This window comes from Eriocheir sinensis, chromosome 11 (assembly GCF_024679095.1).
Source record: "Eriocheir sinensis breed Jianghai 21 chromosome 11, ASM2467909v1, whole genome shotgun sequence".
NCBI lineage: Eukaryota > Metazoa > Arthropoda > Malacostraca > Decapoda > Varunidae > Eriocheir > Eriocheir sinensis.
This window is the reverse complement of record NC_066519.1, coordinates 20,978,596-20,997,828: the sequence shown is the minus strand read 5'-3', so window position 1 is coordinate 20,997,828 and position 19,233 is coordinate 20,978,596. Positions and strand designations below refer to the sequence as shown.

At 42.5% G+C, this 19,233-nt stretch overlaps 1 long non-coding RNA gene across 1 annotated transcript in view; it reads left to right on the top strand.

Moving 5' to 3' along the window:
- The window catches only part of LOC126997204 (uncharacterized), a 32,583-nt gene extending 13,591 nt beyond the window's left edge, over positions 1 to 18,992 (top strand). Inside the window, exon 3 of the long non-coding RNA XR_007751948.1 lies at positions 18,746 to 18,992. This is a non-coding gene — a long non-coding RNA (uncharacterized LOC126997204). The remainder of the gene's footprint in view (positions 1 to 18,745) is intronic.
- The last annotated feature ends 241 nt before the right edge of the window (positions 18,993 to 19,233 follow it).

Genomic DNA, 19,233 nt, shown 5'->3' with positions numbered 1-19,233 from the left:
CTCCCTATTACAGAAAAGATATAAAAAAGTTAGAACGGGTTCAACGGAGAGTAACAAAAATGATTCCTAGGTTGAGAAACTTATCTTATGAACAAAGGCTTAAAGAAGTAAATTTATTCAGCCCATCAAAACGAAGAATGCGAGGCGATCTAATAGAAGTGTTTAAAATGTTTAAAGGATACAGTGATATTAATGCGGAAGATTACTTTACAAATGATCGATCAAATAGAACAAGAAAAAATAACAATTTCAAGATAAGCGGTAAAAGATTCTCGTCGCACGAAGCCAAACACTTCTTCTTCAATTGAGCCGTTAATGTTTGGAATTCTCTACCCTGTGATGTCGTTGATAGTAAAACAGTTACGACCTTCAAGAATAAATTAGACAAGTATTTTGAATCCAGCCAGCAACTAAGATATTACTCATTGTTGTAATAACGTTAAGTTCTTTCGAATACTGGTGTGCTTGACCGTTTTAATCGCCCGGTTTGAGGTAGCAGTAATGGTAGTTTTTTCCTCTTTCCTACATAATTTCCAAGCAGTTTTTCCATGCTGCATGGTTCTTTTTCCTTTCCTGCCAGCTTTGGCTGGAGGGATAGGGGGGGGTGGGGAGAAGCCTTCGCCTTTGCTGTCCTTCATCTTCCACCTTTGATTAGATAGTTAGTGTAGCTTGTCACAAACAGCCTCGTAAGAACCATCAGGTCTGCTTTTGTTTGTTCTTGCTTTGTGTTCCTCCTCCTCCTCCTCTTCCTCCTCCTCACCAACATTTTCTTTTCATAATACTGGTTTTTACTTGAGTCTCCCTTGGCCTTCTCAGGCTCATTATTTTTCTATATACGTTTTCTTCTAATTACTTTTATTTCTTCCCACGCCTTGGAGAGCAATAGAAAAAGGTAAAGAAAACGCAGCACGTTAAAATGAAATTCTTGCAAACACAATATATATTTTTCATTTACCAGTAATAACTTTTTTGGTGTGTATTGCTTTAACTTTTACATATATGTTTTTACCTTTCATATTTACTGTGCGTGGGTATTTACATTTTTTTAATTTTTTTTTTTTTTTGTTGATGTGTTTGTTTGTTTGTGCGATGAAGAATAATAATCGAGTGACGGGGGATTCTGGGAGATGAGAGAGACATAACTGAGAAAAATAGTGAAAGCCTTCTTTAAGTGTGTGTGTGTGTGTGTGTGTGTGTGTGTGTGTGTGTGTGTGTGTGTGTGTGTGTGTGTGTGTGTGTGTGTGTTTCCTTTGTCTCTCTCTCTCTCTCTCTCTCTCTCTCTCTCTCTCTCTCTCTCTCTCTCTCTCTCTCTCTCTCTCTCTCTCTCTCTCTCTCTCTCTCTCTCTCTCTCTCAAATTCCTATACCGGAACGTACTCTAATTTCCCTCCCACCCTCCTTTCCTCCATTCCTCCCCCCGTGCCCTCCGTTTTCCCATCTCCCCATTCCTCTTCTCCTCCATCCCTCCGTTTGTCACGCGTTCTGGCTCCCCAACTAATACATTTAACAACAGTGCCATTTAATTCACGCCACTACCACCACTACCATTACCACCACCACCACCACCACCACCACGTCACCGTCAGCTCAGCGCTATAACCGCCTCCACAACTGCCACCACTGCATGTCCTCCTCCACCCATCCTTCTCCTGGCACTAGTGTATACCCTCTGCCACCTATCCCACCGCTGCCACCAGTGTGTACCCGCCACCACGTATCCCACCGCTGTCACCAATGTATACCCGCCACCACCTATCCCACCGCTGTTACCAATGTATACCCGCCACCTATGCCACCTCTGCTGCCACCAATTTACCAGCGTAGAGTGCCTTGCCTATTTGAGCCACCATAACCCTGCCTTCCTACCTTCCTGCCTTCCTTCCTTCCTTCCTTCCTTCCTTCCTGCCTGCCTGCCTTCCCGGCCTCCCATGGTTGACAGAGGTATCAGGATTCGAAGCAACAGAGCAGCTACCCCTGAAACCAGAGAACCAAATCATTTCCACATTTCCCACCACCTCTGTTTCCCTCAATTTCTGTCACTGTTTCTATTACGATCTCTCTCTCTCTCTCTCTCTCTCTCTCTCTCTCTCTCTCTCTCTCTCTCTCTCTCTCTCTCTCTCTCTCTCTCTCTCTCTCTCTCTCTCTCTCTCTCTCTCTCTCTCTCTCTCTCTCTCTCTCTCTCTCTCTCTCTCTCTCTCTCTCTCTTTCTCCCTCATCACGAGAGCCACACACACCAGAGAGAGAGAGAGCACACACACACACACACACACACACACACACACACACACACACACACACACACACACACACACACCCACACACACACACACACACACATACACACGAATTAATTATCATGACTGCAAATTGGGTGAGACAGGTACTGTGTGTGTATGTGTGTGTGTGTGTGTGTGTGTGTGTGTGTGTGTGTGTGTGTGTGTGTGTTCGGACGGTCAGGTAAAAGTATGGGTATTGATACTTTTTTTGCCTGTCGTAATTTAATGAAGTAATTACGTAGAACCAAAATTCGTAAATACTGAATAGACAGAAGGATAATATAGAGGCATGTTTTAATTGTAGTAAATGTGTTTTAGAATAGAGCCAATGCCCTCTATTTAGTTATGACAGTATTTGTTACCCCATATCTATGCTGAAGGGGTAATATTTTTTGTTTATAATTTTTCTGTACATTTTTTTCTCAATTTCGTAGTTATCGAGCTGTCTATGTCACCGTTTTCATGTAATTCCATTGTGATTCCCTCCTTCTCATTACTGTTCTCTTCTTCCCTACCCGTCTCTTTCCGATCTATCTCCACTCATCTTATTTTCCTCTCTATATGTTCCTTTCCATTTCCACTCACCTTATTATTCCATTCTCTTCATATATTCCTTTCCATCTCCACTCACCTTATTATTCCATTCTCTTCATATTCATCCTCATCTCCACTCATCTTCTCTTTCCTTTCTCTGGCTAAAAATGTTTCTATTAAGTTATCCATAACCTCTCCACCACCCGCCCGCAACTTCTCTGTGATTCCGCCACAATTCTTTCCCGAGAGTTGATCTGAACTCTATATTTAAAACTGTGACCTGAATCCATTTTTTCGTACCTGTAATTATTCTTTTCCCACGGCTTTTTTCTCTCATTTTCCCTCCGTATTTTTATTCCAGAGTCGAGGTTACGGTTTAAAGCAGACTGTATTGAGTTAGCTTCATTTCCTCCCCGGCTGTTGTTCTATTAGCGGCAAAATTACTGGACGATACCGACAGCTCGACCGAGGATCAGAAGCACAGACAGGGACAGGGGGAGAGAGGCACGGGGACAGGGACAGGGGGAGAGAAGCACAGGGACAGGGACAGGGGAGAGAGACACGTGGACAGGGACAGGGGGGAGAGGCGCAGAGACAGAATCAGAAATAATACATACATTCAGACAAGCGTTTTGAAATAGAGACAAAGATGGAGATAGTGAAATGAAAAAACAGACAGAATCAGAGGTATGTTGAGGCAGGGCTAGATAAAGGAAAAGAAACAGATACAGACAAAGAGACGTACAGGCAAAGTTGAACAGAAAGAGATATAAAAATACACTGAAAGAAAGTGACGTAGAAGGAGACAAAGTGAGACAAGCGGAGGCACATAATGCCATAGGATTGGACGGAGAAAAAGAAATACCAAATTACATAAAAGCAGAGATGCAAAAAGACAGGTAGATAAAGATAAGGAAGTGTACAGATAGACATAAAGATAAACAGATAACGGTAAACACACAGAAACACAGATACAGAAAGAGGTAGAGAAAGAGAGATACATTCGGAAGGACACAGTGATAAACAAAGGGAATAATAAACAAAGAGAGCTAGGGAAGAACAGCAATATACACGGATACAGAAAGACAGGGAGAGAAAGGGAATTAGGAAAGGACGTAGCGAGAAACAGAAAGGTAGAGAGACAGGTAGAGATACATTCGGAAGTACACAGCAATAAACAAATGGAACAATAAACAGAAAGAGAGCTAGGGAATATCAGCAATATACACAGATACAGAAAGACAGGGAGAGAAAGAGAGAGTTAGGAAAGTACGTAGCGAGAAACAGAAAGGTAGATAGACAGGTAGAGAGAAAGACAGAAAACCACACAGCAATATACACAGATACAGAAAGACAGGGAGAGAAAGAAAGAATCAGGAAAGTACGTAGCGAGAAACAGAAAGGTAGAGAGACAGGTAGAGAGAAAGACAGAAAAGCGCACACAGCGATAGACAGAAAGGTAGATAACGACAGAGAACTCGCCAGCGGAAACCGAGCGAGTCCCACAAAGCCGGCAGCATCAAACTCATGCATTAAAAAAGCCGGCCGGGGTCAGACATTGTCCCCAAGCCTCTCCATTATTAAGCAGGCTTCAGCGGGGGCATAAAGAAGCCGTCTCTGCTCAGGATAAAGCCGTAAATTATTTAGAGCCTGATCAGCGCCGTGGAGAACGTGATAATGGCGCGGGTCAGGCGGGTGGAGCGGCGCGGTGTGGAGAGGTGGAGTGAGGGAATGTGGAGTGTTTGTGTTGAGTTTTAGGGAATAGATGTGGAGTGAAAGTTGACAAAAGGGAGTGAGAGTAAAATGAGAACTGTGGTTTATATGTAGAGTGGAGTGGAGTGGGTAGGAAAGATGAAGAGGTGGAGTGAGGGAATGTGGAGTGTCGGTGTTGAGTTTTAGGGAATAGGTGTGGAGTGAAAGTTGACAAAAGGGAGTGAGAGTAAAATGAGAATTGTGGTTTATAGTAAAAGATGGAGCGGAGTGAGTAGGAAAGACGTAGAGGTGGAGTGAGGGAATGTGGAGTGTCGGTGTTGAGTTTTAGGGAATGGGTGTGGAGTGGAAAATGATGAAGGGGAATGAGGTTGAAATGAGGATTGTGATGTAAAAGTAGGTGGAGTGATGTGAAGAGGTGTGGAGTGATCATGGAGTGGAATGCTTATTTGGAGTGAAGGTTAACAGCGGGGAATAACGTTAAAATGTGTAGAGTTTGTAGTAGCAAGATAAAGGTGGAGTGATGTGGAAGCGGACTGTTGGAGTGTGGAGTGATGATGACGCGGAATACGTAAATAGAATGAAGGTGGAATAGGGGAGTGAGATTTAAATGAAAGTTGTGAGAATTGTGATTGAGTAATACAGACGTTCCCCTTCCCTTTCTCTGTATATTTTTCCTCATCTGCAACCCTCCTCTCTTCCCTTTATATAATCCTTTGCATCTCCACCTATCCTTTCATTCCTTCCTCCGTGTATTCCTCCCCATCTCCATCTATATTCTCTTTCCTTTCTCTTTATATCCCTCTACTTTCCTTTTCTTAATACAGACCCACCCTTTTCCTTTCTCTCTATGTTCCTCCTCATCTGCAGCCATCCTCTCTTCCCATCATATAATCCTTTGCATCTCCACCTATCCTTTCATTCCCTCCTCCGTGTATTTCTCCCAATCTCCATCTATATTCTCTTTCCTTTCTCTTTATATCCCTCTATTTTCCTTTTTTTTCTCTGATTCTTCGTCTTTCTCACTCCGTTTCAACATGCTGCTAATTTCCATCGTGTTTCTCTACCTCCTCCCCTCTCCAACCTCGCCTTCCCCATCCATCTCCCCTTCCCTCCTCCCCTTCATCCCTGTCATCCGTGTTCCCTCTTTTCATCTGTAGCACTTTTCCCCACCAATTCCTCTTTCCCATCCCTCCCCTTCATCCGCCCCTCCGCCCCTTCTCTCTCAATCCTAGCCTTTCGCTCCCCATCCCCTGCCATGGATTTTACAAGTCATTTTGCCTCCCCTAAATCCCCTGGGGAAAGTCTGGTGGGGGGATTAATAGTAATATGAATCCCAGGACGAGGGTGTCTCTTGTTCAACCTGGGGAAATGGGAAATTTGTGACATGAGAGAGAGAGAGAGAGAGAGAGAGAGAGAGAGAGAGAGAGAGAGAGAGAGAGAGAGAGAGATACGGATACATGTAGATATTATATAGAAAGGAAAATAGATAGAGATAAATAAGGAAAAGGTGGAGAATTATAGATAGATAAGTCGTTGAATATAAGGAAAATGGTGATATGAGAAAGACGGGTAGGTAGATAGATACAAATAGATAGAAAGGTAGAGATAAATGAGGAAGAAGGGAAAGAGAGGTAGGTAGATATGTAGTTATATATAGCGAATGATACGTATTGACAATCGTTATTTTCTCTTCCTGTGTAGTTCCTTTCCCGCTCGCTCGCAGTGGTGGCGTTTCGGTGTGTTTCAGCAGGAAGTCAAGCTGTCTTACCTCTTTTATGCTGTTATTTATTTGTCACTCACTTCACGTTCTTTTATTTAGCTTTCATATCCCGTTATTATAATTAAGTTCGCAGTTCTGTAACCTCGTTGTGTCCCTGTTTAGTAATATTTGTTGGTTAATTTTACCGTTTAACGTATTTAGATGCACCCATTGTAGCCAACTCAAGTAGTCTTAAACAGATATAGCTAAAAGTACAGGTATGTGTGGGTGTGGGTATGTGGGTGGGTGGGTGGGTGTGTGCGTCATTGCCAGGTAGGTTATTGGAAGGACAGACTAAAAATAATCGAGGGAATCCAGTGTCTCCGCATCCTCAGGTAAATCCTCCTTGAGACACCTGAGCGACGCTATGTGACGCAAGAGACGAGCCTCATTACGTTCATTTCCGCGGCGCCACTCAACGAAACGAAAAGAAACGCTGACACCGGACTACGAACAACGATGGCGACGCTAATGGTGGCGTAGTGGTGGTGGTTGAGAGAGAGAGAGAGAGAGAGTCACGTTGCAGTAAGTTGACGGTTATTAATCAGCAGTGTTCTAGGAGGGGCTGCTGGAAGGAAAAGTTATGCAATTAGAGGAAGTTGTCATTGTCACTCCCTCTCTGTGTGTGTGTGTGTGTGTGTGTGTGTGTGTGTGTGTGTGTGTGTGTGTGTGTGTGTGTGTGTGTCGTTCTTTTCGCGGCATGTCAGGGTGTATTATTGAGTGCCTGCTTGCGTGTATCCGCCTGTTAGTCTGCCTGTCTGTTTGTCTTTTTCTGCCTGCCTGTGTTTGTGTTGCTTCTAATATCAGAGGTTGGCGGCTGGCTCGTCGGCTGCAGTGTTGCCAACTAAGAGAGGATGATGTTATTGCCAGAGCAGGATGAAACCTTGGATATACCGTAAAAAGAAACGCGTGAAATTATGATGTTTAGATTAATATTTCCAGAACCTCTATAGCTTTTTTTTTTACCTCTCTATATTATTTGTTTTATTTTATTTTATTTTGCTGCTGTACGTTGGTCTTCATTTTCCGTTTTCATATTTTATTTATTCATTATTTCAGTAAACTGTTTCGTGGTCAGGTCTGCGAGTATTATCACTTGTCCTCATTCTTCCTTTATGTAATACCAATCTTAATCTTCTTAATTTTGTTCCGCCTCTGCATCATGTTATTAAGAAGTTTATTGCACTTCCTTATTTTTTTGCATTATACACATTAATAATTTTAGTGTCTATTTATTTATTACATTTCCAACTATTATTATTTGTCTTGTCTCCTCGTATCATGTGTATATTTACGTATCTTATTCTAACTTTTGCATCACATATGTTAATTATTTTGGTAACTTTACTTATTTTTAACATCTGCAACTTTATATTTGTCTTCTCTTCGTATCATGTATGTACGTACGGTATCATATATATATACTTTAATCTTCTAATGTTTGCATAACACATTAATTATTTTCGTAACTTTACTTACTGATTACCTATGCTCCTTTTTATATGTCCATCTATTCGTATCATGTATTCACGTACCTTAACCTTCCAATTTTCCACCTTCACGAACTTCCCTTTAAGCGCCAGGATGCATTCACTCAGTACTCAAACGCCACCTTCACATAACGCGGGAGACACACAAAGGATGCAGGCGTATGGAGTTAAAATTAGCCACAACGGAGATGGACGGAATTAGCGCCGAACAAAGGTTATCTGAATCCGCGCACCTGGGGGGATGGGGCAAATACTCTCCTCTATTGATGGATGGAGCGGAGCGGAGCCAACCTTACCTGCCCCGTCCCTCCGCTGTGCTCAAGGGTATGGAATCGCCTTTACCTCTTAATTGACAAAGGTTTCCATCTAATCTGTCGTCCATGATCAAACACACACACACACACACACACACACACACACACACACACACACACACACACACACGGAGGAAGGAAATACGTACAAAAGGTTTTAATGAACGCTGAAGATGGATTGCCATATATGGAGAGAGAGAGAGAGAGAGAGAGAGAGAGAAATCACACAAATCTGCAGGAATCAAGATGGATCAAGTCCCTGATTTACGAAGAGATAATAAAGATAACCGTTTCTGAATGGCTGATATTCTTCATTCTTTTCCTCTTTTCCTCTTTTTCTATTATCTTGTGCGTTCTTTAACCTTCTCCTCCTCTTCCCTTCATTCATCCTTCACTACCTTCATTCCTTCCAACATAACCATATCCTTGAATTTTCTTTGTCTTCCACTTTCTTCCTTTGCTCCTCCTCTTCCACTTTTTTCCTCTTGTCATATTGTATAATCTACTTTCTTATCCTTCTCTTTCTCCCTCTCCTTCCCTTTCATCCTTTCTTACCCTCCTTACCCTTTCTATTTCTCTTCCGTCCCTTCCTCTTTCGTTTTCCTTGTCATACCTTTTCATCTCCCCCTCCTACCTTTTCTTTCAGTATCTCTCTCTTCACCTCCCTTTACTCCTTTTGTACCTCTTTCTATTCTTCTTTCTTCTTCCTCTCCCTCTCTGATCTCTTAATGAGGCACCCGTACAAAATGATACAAAAATAAACTTCCATGACCGACAAAACTTATCTATCTATTTCACACACTCTTCCTCCCTTGCACTTTCACTCTCGCTCCCATGCACCATCCCTTAGTCGCACCTGATAATTTAGCTCTCGTTACCTTTTTCTGGCAGGTAATTGGCTTCCTTCTTTACGTGGGGAAGGGAAAGGTGAATCGCCTCGCCCCCGAACCTTGCAAAGACGTTGGACGCTCGCGATCCCTGTTCATTTCGCCTTAATTGGTTGTGGGAAATGGACAATGTGTTCTGAGAAAGTGCGGGTAGGGGTGGGGTGGGGTGAGAGAGAGAGAGAGAGAGAGAGAGAGAGAGAGAGAGAGAGAGAGAGAGAGAGAGAGAGAGATGAACTTCCACTTTTATTTTGCCTCCTCCTCCTCCTCCTCCTTCATTTCCCTCTCTTCATCTTCCTCCTTGTCCTCCTAATCCTCTTAATCTTCCTTTTCTTCCTCATCCCTCTCCTCTTCCTCTCTTCCTCCTTCCCTTCTTCATCTTCCTCCTTGTCTTTCTCATCCCTTTGCTCTTTCTCCTCATCTTCCTTCCCTTCCTTCTTTCCCTATTCCTCTTCTCCTCATTGCCCTTCCACTCTTCTTCCTCCTCCCTCTTTTCCTCCCCCTTCTCCTCTTCCTCCTCTTCCTGGTCCCTCTCACTCATGTCTCTTGAGGTCATTAATCAAGTTCATTACAAAGTTGATCTAAATTGCCACCTGGTGAACTGGAGAGAGAGAGAGAGAGAGAGAGAGAGAGAGAGAGAGAGAGAGAGAGAGAGAGAGAGAAACTGATAGAAAAGACAGTGACACGTCCTACCCTTTCTAATTTTCAACCCTTTCCTTTTTTTTTTTTTAAACCTTGCCTCCTTTTAAATATTACAATACCCTTCCTAACCTTCCCCTTCCCCTTCCTCTCCAACCCCTTCCCCCTTCCTGAAGAGACAAATGAAAAGACATCGACACATCATACCCTTTCTAATTTCCAACCCTCCCCCTTTTTTTTTATTTCTCTCCCTTTAAACATTACACTACCCTTCCTAACCTTCCCCTTCTCTTTTAACTCTCTCCCCTTCCCCTTCCCTCCCCATCACGTCATGCACGCTCTTTTCCGCGCCTCCCCTTCCTCCTGACGTGCTGGCCGGTCACCTGAGCCCCCAGTGATTAATCAGGGCAGGTAGAAGGTCCAATTTGTCATACCTGTAAGCTTACTTTCAACCTGAACCCGCCAGGTGTCCCGCGCGTTCAGTTCATATTCGTCTTCTGTCGTCTTTCTCTTCCTCTGTCATCTTTCTCCTCTTTTTTTTGTCCCTTTGTTTTAAAGTTTTGGTGCGTGCCTAGTACCGCCGGTAAAATGAGGATCAAGCCTCCACCTGTGCCCCTGAAACTACACCTCACCCATCTTGAGTATTAGGGGGGATCCTGAGGCTGCCCTGTGCAGGCCACTCGTCCTCTTCCAGTCTCCCTGTATTTCTGTGTTATTATGTTCTTATGTAATGAAGTCATTTTCCCCCACAGCTTAGGTTACCAGTAGTGTAAGTTAAGGGTAGTAATTTCCTCTTATTTCTCTCTTTACTGTAAAATTTCCATGTCCCTTTCTTCCTTAAAGGTACATGGTACATGGTACTATTTCCTGCCGGCACGTTGCCGGAGGGAGAGGTGGGTGGGGAGGAGCCTTCATCTATTCTGTCCTGTCCTACCACACGTAGATTACTAGTAGTAGCGGTAGTAAACAGACACCCTCGCCATAGACCGATAGATCTTCTGGTGTCTGTTCTTCCTATGTATTCCTATGTATTCCTCCTCCTCCTCCTCCTGCTCCTCCTCCTTCTCCTCCTCCTGTTCTTCATCTTACTGCTCATCTTAATCTTTTTATTTCTCTTCGTCTCCTGAGCATGGAAGAAGCATACTGGAAATACTACCGCCACCACCGCCTCCACCTCCACCACCACCACCACCACCACCACCAGGTTTACCACTGCAATGCATAAGCCGAATATTTGGAGTTCTTGGTAGGAGGAGGAAGAGCTGGAACATTAGAAAGAGAAGAAGGAGAAGGAGGAGGAGGACGACGAGGTGGAGGAGGAGGAGGAGGAGGAGGAGGAGGAGGAGGAGGAGGAGGAGGAGGAGGAGGAGGAGGAGGAGGAGGCGTAACATAAAGAATGGGATCAAGAGATAAGAAGACAATTCCCTTGTAATGGGTTTCTTACCTCGGTAGTATTTATTATTTTATTGACTTTTTGTAGGAAGGATGACGAGGAGGAGGAGGAGGAGGAGGAGGAGGAGGAGGAGGAGGAGGAGGAGGAGGAGGAGGAGGAGGAGGAGGAGGAGGAGGAGGAGGAGGAGAAGGAGGAGGGGACGAGGACGTGGAGGAAAAAAATATCTGATGTGTGTATTTTTTTTGTTTAGGTTTTAATTCAAGGTTTTGTTTTGGTTTGATAGATTGCCAGGGGGAATGAATGTTTTTTTGTTCCTCTGCTTGTAATAATTTTTTTCGTCTGTGGTGGGGTGGAGGATCAGGGCGGCACGGGGAGATGTTTTGTCATCGGTGTGACTAATTGGTGTTTTTATTTAGTAGTTGATACTTTGGTTAAGATACAATAATATTTAGATAATAGTGAATAAAATTTGCGTCTCACAAGAATCATTTCTCATGCCTCCCCAAAATGGTTTATCAGTGTGTGGAATAATGGTGAAAGACTGGTGTGAGATTGAAATGAATATCGTCTGGTGTTTATGGTGGCAAAATAGGAGTGAAGGGAGTGACGTGGAAATGAAATAAAGGTGTGTGAGTGAAAAGACAAGTAAAGAGTATGGTATTAGTTAACGTTCGGTTTGTTGCATCGGTAGGTTATCCCGATGGGGCCTGCTGGTCGGCCCCAGCCCGTAGCCTACGGGGTGCAGGCACGTGTTTGTAGTGGCGCCAACTTATTTTGGCTCATGCTGCCCCCCGGAACTCTTCTTTGCTCCAATGTAGAGGGTCGCTCGAGTCCGGGTTGATAAGTGGTCTTCAGGACAGCATTCGGCGATGATTGAAGATTTTCAGCTTGTTGCGGTGGGCGAGACTTAAACCCTGGTCCTCCAGGACACCGGGCTCTTACGCTGACCCCTTAGCTACTGCCTCCTGCATTAATATATGGGCAGAGACACAAGGTTAGATCTTATTTTATTATTCACGGCAAAGTCGTGTGTACAACGAGTGAGCAGGGATGTGTCCGTAAGGGGCTCGTAAACCACCAAACCAATCGCAAAGGGATTCGTAAGCTCCTAACCAAACGCCAAGGGGGCTCGCAACGTATTCCTAAGATCTAAAACCAATCACAAATTGCTAAGATAATTTCTTGTATATAGTGCTTGGTGTTGATATAGAAGACAGGAAACACGAGGAAACTGTACTGCAACTTTCTTCAGTGTCTGGTGTCGAAAACCTGACCGTTATGGGAAGTACAGCTTGGTTTGGTTTATTTGTTGCAGTTTAGTTTAGTTTTCGTTTTGTGTGTTGCTTTGTTTTGTTTTTCTTTTAGTTTTATTTTCTTTGGTACGTAGTTTATTTTGGTATGGAGTTTACAATGACGCTGTGTTGGACCGTACTAATAAGCCAAAGAAACGTAACCTAAGGACCGTAGATGTGTTAGAATATACAAACAAGCGTAGCACGGTGTTTGACGGTATTAGAGGCAGCGTAACTACATGCAAACCTAACCTAAAGAGAGTAAGGTTGTGATAGTATAGTAGTAGGTGTAGCACTATGTCTGAGGGTGGTGAGAGTCCTTGTAATTACATAAAAAGAAACGTAACTAAAGGAGTGTAGGAAAATGATAATATACAAGAAGGTGTAACATGCTAGTTGACGGTGTTAGAAGCCGTGTAAGTACATGAAAAGAAATCTAACTAAAGAAGTGTAAGGATGTGAGAATAAAGAAGCTGTAACACTTTTTCTTTGAACGTCATAGAGGCATTGTACGTGAATGAAGAGAAACGTATTGAAATGGGACTTAAGGTGAGAGAACATTCAAGTAGGTGGCGCACGTCAGAAGGTCTTAGAGGGGCTGTAAACATAGAGTAGACCAGTTTATAATGTGGTAAAAGGGTGTTGTGGGGTGCTGGCGTGTCGGGGTGAGTGAAGGCGGGTGGAGGGGGGTGTGGGGGTGGGGGGGTGGAGGGGGGGGCGGGGCTTGGGCGTGGGTGCTCTCCCCGCCTTTACTCAGATAACACTTTATTGCTCCCCCGACACCATGCTTCTTGCGCCTCAAATTTGTTTATGGTTGCCCTCACTTTGGTGGTGGTGATGGTGGCAGTGGTGGTGGTGATGGTGATGGTGGTGGTGGTGGTGGTGGTGGTGATGGTGGTGAGAGTGGTTTTAGGCACACACACACACACACACACACACACACACACACACACATGATAAAATTTCATATCCTTCAATATTGTTCAATTTCTTTCTCTATCCCATTCTGTTCCACTTATGTTTACTTATTCTTGCCTATCCACTTACTCTTTTACACTTTATATTTCTTTTATTCTTATGTTTAGCTACTTTTTATTCCCTTTTCTCTTCTATTTTCCCTTTTTCTTTATCTTTTTTTCTCATAGTTAACTAGTTTTTTCTCATTCTCGTTTCAATCATCCACTTTCTCTTCCAATTTTTTTTTGTATGTCCGTCCCTGTATTCCTCCCACGATCTTTACTGCCGAGGGCGGGGTAATCCTTAAAACGCTCGCGCCCTCCATCAGGTTTAGTGTTCCGCGGAAGGTGTACTCAGGCCGAATCTGTGTGTTCCGCGGAAGGCGTTGAAGGCAAGTGTGAAATATTCCGAATGTGTGAGCGAGTTAGGTATCGGCTCTTTCCTGGCACATACCGTCTGTCTCTCTTTCTATCTCTCGTATTTTCCTTTCATTCTTTCTTTCATTCTTTTTCTTTTTCTTCTTCATTCCATCCCTCCATTTTACCTCATGTTTCTCTTGCATTCTTTCTTTTATGTAGCTTGATTTCTTCCTTATCTATTTTTATTGTCTTTTTCTTTCATCTTTCTTCTTTCTTTCATTCCTTTTCATTTTCTTCCTCGTTCCTTCCCTCCATTTCATCCTCATATTCTTCTTTCATAGTTTCTTTTTGTAGCTTGATTCCTTCTTTTTCTATTTCTATCTCGTCTTTTTCTTTCATCTCTAACCTTTTTTTCTTTCTTTCATTCTTTTTTTTAAATGAAAAAATATATATATATATATATATATATATATATATATATATATATATATATATATATATATATATATATATATATATATATATATATATATATATATATATATATATATCTTTCCATTTATTTTATTCTGTTTATGTAACTTGATTCCTTTTATTTCTGTCTCTTGTCATTTTCGCTCTTTCTTTTCTCTTGCTGGATTCCTTTTTTATCTATTTGTTTCGTCTTTTCTGTAATGATTTCTTTCTTCTAGCTGATATCTTCTCCATTTCTATTTCTGTCTCACGTTTATTTTTTTCATTCTTAATTTTAACTTGTTTCCTTCTCTTTATTTCTATATATCTATTTATATTTATCTTTGTCTTTTCTCTCATTCTTATAATTCTGTGGCTTGCTTCCATATCGTAGGTGTATTTCCAACATCCATACCTCTGCGTAAACATCAACACACAGGTAACTCGTATTTTAACACCTGTAGGACGTTATTGAAGCACCTGTTTTGACACCTGGAGCGTAGATCAGCAGCGCGTGGCAGGTGGACCGTCGTATTTTGCACCTCGCCGCTTGAGGGATGGGAGGGGGCGCGTCTCGGGTGACTCAGGGCATAAGATGAGAGGCCGGGCGTGTGCCACTAATTAGAATCCCATAAACTCAGGTAATTTTGTGGCTTCAGGTTATCTCTGCACCTTAGTCAAGAGGCGTGATGGAGGAGGAGGAGATGGTGTGATGGTGGTGGTGGTGATGAAGGAGGATGAAGGGGGTGAAGGAAAAGGTGATAAAGAGGAGAAAAGGACGATGGAGGTAATGGAAAAGGGGAGAAGAATGAGAACGAGGAGGACGAAGGGAGAAAGGAAAAGGAGAAAAGAGAGGAGAAGAGAGAAAAGATGTGAAGTGAGGGAAAGGAAGTGATAAAGAAGGAGAAAACGATGAGGGTGTGATGAAAGAAGAGAAGGAGGAGGATGTGGAGAAAAAAAAAAAGATGGAGGAAAAAAAGGTGGAGGGAAATGGTGGGGCTAGATACTTGTGGTAAGGTGTTGGTGATGATGATGCGGGTGGTGGTGGTGATGATGATGATGGTAGTAGTGGTGATGGTGGTGGTGGTGGTGGATCTTCATCAAAATGCAGATTTAATTAAGGAATGAGAGTAAAGCACTAAATTACCTTCACTGATAATGGCTGCTGCTAATGATCTGTTCCCCTCCACGTGTCCGCCATGATGGAAGGAAGGTGGAGGAGAAAGTGGAGGAAGTAGAGGAGAAGAAAGAGGAAGACTAAGAGGAGGAGGAGGAGGAGGAGAGGTTTTTGAATGTTGGTGTGGAAAAGGAAATGATGTGAAGGGTTGTAGAGAGAAGTAGGAGGAGGAGAAGAAAAAGACGAAGAAAAATCAGAAGAGGAAGATATAGAAGAGGAAATAAAGAAGCGCGAGAGAAGAAAAGAAGACGAAGAAGAAGAAGAAGAAGAAGAAGAAGAAGAAGACGAAAAGGAGTCGGATGGAATAAAAAAAGAAATAAAAAGGGAAGAGGAAGAGGAGTAGGAGGAAGACGAAGACGAAGAGGAGGAGGAGGAGGAGGAGGAGGGTGGCTTTCCAGGAACACAGTGTTGGAAGGGAGTCGTTTTTCCTGAACACGACACACGGAGGCACCCTTTCGAGGAAGCAGCCCTCCTCTCGCCCCTCCTTTCCCCTCCATTCCTCCCTTCCTCTCCTCTTTCTCCTCCATTCCCTCCCCTCCTTCTCCTCCTCCTCCATTCTCTCCTTACCTCTCATCTTCCTCTTCGCTCTCCCTCCCTTCATTTTTTCTCCCTCTTCTCTTTCTCCATCATTCTGTGTCACCCTCTCATCTTTCTCCTCTTATCTCTCTCTCCTCTTTCTTCTCCATTCTTTCTCTCCTTCTCTCTCTCTCCTCCATTCTCTCCCACCCTCTCTTTGCTCTGTTACCTCCTGTTCTTTCATCTTTCCTCCCTGTCAACATTTCTTTTTCCTTCTTACCTTCTCGTCTTCTCTCTTCCTTTCTCAAACTCTCAACCTTAACCTCTTATCCTCGTCTCCTGCTCTCCTTATTTCATTCTTTCATTTTAATATTTTTCTTCTGTTTATATTTCTTGTTTCCCACTCTCTTTACGTCTCCTTTTGGTCTTTTTTCTTAATCTGCTTATTGTCTTTTTTCCTTCCTTTACTCTTCCTTTCTTTTTTTCCTTTCCTTTATTTTCCTTTCCTTTCCACTTCATCCCCACCCTTTTCCTACCATTTCTTTACTTTTTATGCCTTCCTTTCTCTTCCCTTCTCTTCCCTCCCCTTCCCTCCCCTCTCCTCTCCTCCCCTCCTCCTCCCCTCCCCTCTCTTACCTTCCCTCCCCTACCTTTCCTTTCATTCCCTTTTATTTCCTTCCTTTACCGTCTCTTCCTTTCTTTTCCGTTCCTTTATTTTCCCCTTCCCTCCCACTCCATCTTAGCCGTTCCATTCCCTACCCTTCCCTTCCTAGCTATTTACATTATTCCAAAGTCTACGTTCTTCTCCCACCAGCTTTCCCTACCTTTCACCATCCCTCCTCCCCGTCTCCCCCCCTTCTCGCTCTCCCTCGTTTTCTCCCTCGCCCCTTCTCTCCCTCCCTCCCTCCTAATGGACCCTAATGTCGTCCTGAGGTTAATTAATTGCTTCTCTAGGGATATATTTGACTGTGTGTGTGTGTGTGTGTGTGTGTGAAAGAGAGAGAGAGAGAGAGAGAGAGAGAGAGAGAGAACGGAAAGCCTGCCAAATGGAAAAACAGACAAACAAGCAAACAAGTGACCCTACAGGTGGATAATTAAACAACCTAACATTAGCAGGAACACAAACAACGCATTCCTCCATTTGTAACTTACACTCTCTATGCAAACAAGAGATTAAAACACTTTAGGATTCACGAAACAATAAGAACATGAAATAGACGGGTTAACAATATTATTTTTAGCACTAATTTAAAATCTCAAAAAGTTACGAAGGGAATGTGAATCGATCTAAGTAAATATTTGCATTGTGTAGCAAGAAACTTTTTTTTTTTAATTATGTGAGTGTCTTGCCAGAGTGCTACGAGATGTTCAGTTTGCGAATTCTCTTCTATTTTCTTTGTTTTTAATGAGGAAAATGGAAGCTTTTGTCAACGGTAATTTACTTGCACGAACATTTATTTGCATATTTTCTCTGTTATGTATTTAGGGAACAACAGTACATTATTCATTCAGTCTTTCTTTTCTCTCTCTCTCTCTCTCTCTCTCTCTCTCTCTCTCTCTCTCTCTCTCTCTCTCTCTCTCTCTCTCTCTCTCTCTCTCTCTCTCTCTCTCTCTCTCTCTCTCTCTCTCTCTCTCTCTCTCTCACGAAGGCGCCACAAGAAGCACCTCTCTCTTCCATTATCAAAATTAGCCCTGGATGGAGAAGGAGGAAGAAGAAGAGGAGGAGGAGGAGAGGGGGTAGGAGGAGGAGGAAATAGTGGAAGAAGAATATGAGGAAGAAAGAACATTTAAGCGAGGTGGAGTGTGGAGGTGGGTGGGAGGAGGAGTTGGAGGAGGAGGAGGAGGAGGAGGAGGAGGAGGAGGAGGAAAATGGGATGGGGAAGGAAACAGCGAAGGAAGAACAAGAGAAAGGCAGAATATATAAGTGATAAGGAGAAGCCTGTAGGATGCTGGATGGTAGGAAGAGGAGGAGGAGGAGGAGGGGAAAAAGAAAGAAGGAAGAGGAGGATGAGAATAGGAACTAGGGGTAGAGAACGTTAAAGAGGAGGAGGAGGAGGAGGAGGAGGAGAAGGAGAATCATTGGATGAAAAAAGTGAAGAGAAGGAGAAGAACAAGTAGGAGACAATAATGAAGAGGAAGAAAAGAATAACTAGTAAAGAGAAAAGATGTTGAGGAGGAGGAAAAAAATAAGGAATGATTGTAACTTGAATCTTTTTTACAATAAAGAAAACAAAAGATAAAAAAAACTGCCCTTGAGTGATAATTACGTTTTCTTTGGAGTGATTCATCGTTCTCTGCGTGCGTCAAGGTGATTAATTGGGTTTTGTGGACTATATTTATTTTCTATTTCATTCATCCTCTGCTTTCTTTTTCCTTCATTTGCAGTTATTTTTGCTCATATTTTCTCCATTGGCTTTTGTTTTGTCTCTCTGCTGTGCTCTTTTTTCCTTTTTTTTTATTTTGCTTGTATTGTTTGCTTGGAAATGCTTACTTCGTTTTATCCTTTCTTTTTGTTATTGTATTTTATGTCGTATTTGGATGTTCATTTATTTTTATTTTTTTGTTGCCCGTTATTTGATATTCAGCTTCTTTATCCTTATCGCCATTAATTCATTCATTGGACGTTTACTCGGTTATTCCATTTATTATTAATGTTTATATATTTGTTAATTCTTATTTTTTTATTCTTATTTCTTCATTTTTATTTCATTCTAATTCATTCTTTCTTATTATATTTAATCATTCATTCGTCATTACTTCCTAACCTTTTTCTACATTCAATTATAGAATTTTTTCTGTTCGTGGTTAAGAATTAATTACTCACTTATTTACTTAGTTATTCCACCTATTCATTCATTCTTATTTATCTATTCATTATTTATTCATTTATTTTCATCCATTCATTCGCACACTCATTCTCATTCTTTCCTTCATTCGTTTTAAGTGTGTTTTTCTGTACATGGTTTAGGTTTAATTTCCCCTAATTTTCAGAGTGAGTGACGCGAGGCTTTGGAAGAGAAAGCATTGTCTCTCCGCTGAACACTCGCGGCTATGATAATGAGGAAAACACGCCCGGAGAAAACGGGAAGGAGAGAGAATAGAAAACGTGGGGCGGCTGGTAATAAGACCTCGGGGCTCAGAAAATACGACGGCTTAAAGAGAATCGAAAACGCTCTTTATAACGATTACGAAACCTTCTTTGTTCTCTGTGACAGTCTCAAGACCACGCCCAAGACTACGGTAGGTAAGTGTGTTTATCATTATTGTTGTTTTATAAGTATTGTTGATGTTTTTGTTTTGAGAGGGTGAGAAAAAGAGAGAAAGAGAGAGGGGGGGAAGGGAGGGATAGAAAGAGTTATTGGCTTCCAGTTTTCCTTCACTCCTTCAGGAAGAGGCGTGGGGCGTACCATTAACACAGGAGGAGGAGGAGGAAAAGGAGGAGGTGGAAGAGGAGGAAGAAGAGGAGGAGGAGGACGTTT